The sequence below is a fragment of the Malaya genurostris genome, chromosome 3, assembly GCF_030247185.1.
Source record: "Malaya genurostris strain Urasoe2022 chromosome 3, Malgen_1.1, whole genome shotgun sequence".
In the NCBI taxonomy this organism is placed as follows: Eukaryota; Metazoa; Arthropoda; class Insecta; order Diptera; family Culicidae; genus Malaya; species Malaya genurostris.
Window position 1 is genome coordinate 297,782,749 of NC_080572.1, and position 3,766 is coordinate 297,786,514.

The 3,766-nt window shown below is 38.1% G+C and overlaps 1 non-coding gene across 1 annotated transcript; it reads right to left on the bottom strand.

Annotated features, from left to right (window-relative positions):
* Nucleotides 1-2,312: 2,312 nt before the first annotated feature.
* Nucleotides 2,313-2,385, bottom strand: Trnar-ucu (transfer RNA arginine (anticodon UCU)). The gene has a single exon. It is a non-coding gene; the product is annotated as a tRNA-Arg (tRNA).
* Nucleotides 2,386-3,766: the final 1,381 nt, after the last annotated feature.

Genomic DNA, 3,766 nt, shown 5'->3' on the forward strand with positions numbered 1-3,766 from the left:
CTCATCCCTTCACCTCATTACTTTGAACATGAATAATATCTTACAACCTTCCTGAACCAATTTTTAAAATGTTTCAAAATGATTATAAAAGCTTTTGTCACACTTTTCGATTGAAAGAAATGGTTTTAAAAATTCTTCGGTGATCGTTTTTTTTTCATTTAAAATGAATTCACTTTTCAATTAGGACACATTTTCGTCTCAAGATTTACAGTTCGTCATGTTTCTGAATATCTACTAATCGATTCGTCTTAAAACATGATCACTATTTCGCACAATTACACTACTATTGAGTGCTGGATGACTTCGTAATTAGTAATGTTCACTTGCCACGTGAATGAAATAACCATTGTGGCAAATCTAGTAGCACTGGTTTCTTTCCGCTAAACGTCACCATTACACTGTTAAATGTGTGTGTTTCATCGGCTGTGCACAGAGATGCCAGATATTTTCATAGAAAATATGTATTACTTGGCATAGAAAGTCTATATCTGTTCTATCTGTTTTCACTAATAAAATGATGTTAAAAGATAGTTCTTTATATGTCCGTAAGTCATTGCCCCATTCACTAGAATATTCAACGAGGAAAATTTTTAAATAAGGTGTAGCTGTTTTGCATTCGAGAAAATGCATTGTTCATATTAGTTGAAATGCGTTTGTTTTTGATGTGGGACACATCTTTATTTTCTATATAGGGGTGCAAATCAGAAAATCAAAGAAAAAAATAGAAATGTGGTCAGGTTTTAAACACTTACAGCTCAGTCTATTTTGTATCAATTATTAATATTATTTCATCATTTGATTGAAAATATTTCTAAGTCTCGATTTGAATGTATCAAGTCACGTATTTTCAATTATATTTGATTGAAATTTTGATTAGTAGCAAGCAGTGTCTTATTTGGCTGCTAAAAATCTTTGGCACACCGGATTTCCCTGCCATAGACGACGGATTTGAAGCAGTAAGCGATATATCAAAGTGAAAGCATCGCTCCGATTGGTCAATCGATGCAAAAGCGAAACTGTTGGAAGCACGCGAATCTATAAATAGAAGCAAAATTATAGCTAACATTTCAGTCCTACGCGTAGCATGCTAGAGGTAGGTTGTTATTAGACAACAAGACAAAAAGTGTCATGAAACGATTTGAAGCTTTAATTGGTATGCTCTGATCTTGTGTCATGCAAGTTCGGATGAAATTCCATGTAATGTCGTTTCGCCTAAGAAATTGACGACTACTCCAGGGTAAATTTTGAGTGCCTAAGATTAATTTCTAATTTATATAAGATGAACTCGATTGATAATGAGAAAAAGTCTATCGCTTCAACCGAAATCGCAGAATGGTAAAGAAAAAACGCTATAAAAATAACTGCTTGCATACAAAACTTGAACACAAGCTTGGCGAAGAGAAGCTTAAATATCAAAATCGTATCGCAAGTATGGTCAAAGATATAATTGCATACATTTGGGATATTGCTGTAATTTCATCGGCTATAAAACAAACAATGTTCGGTGTTGGTTCCTAATCAAGATCAATCTAAGCAGATTCTCGTGCAATTGCGGATTCAACAGTGAGACGATTGATTGAACTGTTTGATTGTAGATCATTAGAAATTTTGGCTGCCTTGTTCCACATCAATGGCTCGAACAACCCCATGGGGCTGTTCCTTTATTTTTTTTTTGCTCGTCGAAGATCTTTGCGGATTTCCGGATTTTGGTTCACCTTTTTTTTGCTCTCCGAAGATCTTTGCGGATTTCCGAATTCTTGTTTTTTGCTCACTAATCCAACGATGGAGGCGGCAAAACTCTTATTTTGCCCGGGCGCCAAATTTCCTCGGTACGCCACTGCTTACAATTTATGTGCGTATGGAAATTAAATATCATATTCTGAAGCCCCCTCCGAAATTTTTTTCTGGGTACGCGCCTGATTGCATTACTGTATGAATTGTAAAGCAAACTTTAACTGCTATAACCATCGGACTGAACACTCATGAGCTCCGCACTGTCGTTCCTATCTGGGAAAAACAGGTACTGATTTTGTATAATTTGCTATGGTTTAAAAATATTCCGCAAAGTGCAATTGAGAAACGAATATGCTGATTTAATTCCATCCATAAAACATAAAGGTCTGTGATAAGTTCCTAATATTCGTTGAAAACAGTTCTGGATAAAAGGGATTAAAATTTCCAACACCCAACAAAAACGAAACCCATTGAAAACCCACCCACCCAACAGCAAAATCCATGCTGTGCTGGAATCAATTCTACAATACTATAACTATTTATAAATTGTGTCCAAACATTCACAATAAAATAAAGGACATCCCTCGTGGGGATCGAACCCACGACCTTTGGATTAGAAGTCCAACGCGCTATCCGCTGCGCCAGAGGGACCGGTTGGGCTCTGCAGTTGCCATAACACGCCAAACTAACGGGAAACTTTCTTCCTTCACGGATGTGGATGTGTGAGCAAGATCGGAAAACTGAAAGGAAAACTGATAGTGCAGCAGCATGCCATCTCGGTGTCGCTTCCGCGATGCTGCCGCCGCATGAATGAAATTGATTGCAAATTTCTCACTCGTGAACTGCTGCAGCCAAAGAGGTGGAACCAGCCGATCGATAGAACCGCAAAGACACAAGCACAATAGACTCTGGTGATGTTTACATTTGACAGCGGTGCAATTGTCTGTATCATCAAAGGGTATGTTTAATTCAATCGAAACCTCCATCTATGCCATTTGAATCGTTTATTAAAAACCCTAAATTAATTTTATGCCAGCAGTAGCTAATCGTCAACTTCTGATGTTGATTAATTCTGTATCGCATTCGTACCCAAAAAAAAGGCTTACATTTATATTCGACTTACTTCCCCAGTACTTTCCAACGAATAATTTGTACCCGACATCATGGTATGTAATTATGAAGATTTCATTTCGAGCCGGATTAGTCGGGTCTTATTTTCCGTAATTTTCGCTTGCAAGGATATGGACCAAACTGACTTGCGGCTGATAGCATGCTTCATGACATCTCACTTCAAATCCTGCTCCTCACCCAGGCAGGCAGTCGACAACCGAACAACGGTACGGAGAAGTGCGAGCTCATTATGTATATGACTTCTCGACGATTAACCGCGATTTGCGGGGAGGCTTCATTAAATCGGATTTCTCTGCTGATGGTTGTTGTCCTGAGGTTAACTTTTTGAGTAATGTTAATTATAAGAGAAAGCGACCGTAACCATATTCGTCTGTGCTTCTTCTACATCATCCATCCCCTCCATTGTTTGAGTCTGTTGGCTCCACTATCCCTGTTCCATGCCTTGGGTTAAAAGAATAGGATGAAATAGGCTGACATCGATATTTGTTTAATGCCTATTTGTCTATCACTATACAATCCGATTATTGATTGTAAACGGAACAATTAACACAAATTCTTTGAGCTTACAATATTGAGAAAGATACAAATGCTGTTGTTTAGACCAAATGAACCACATTTCAATTAACTATGAAACACAATTGAGTTGAGACGGATTGTGCCCAGTAACCGATTGTTGTGAAAAAAAAGTGCCATAAGTAGGTCAAGCTGTACTTGTAGGAAGAAGCGACGTCTGGCAGGACCGTATAAAAACAAGGCGAAGTAGGCGGTCGCCAAGATCCGAAATTTATGTCATTTTCGCTTGATGCCAAACCTAACCCAGTTGTCACTCTAACTGCTGTCAAACCATTCGCTTGATGCTAGTTTCGAACCTACTTTCAAACGTTGTTGAACTGGAAATCGA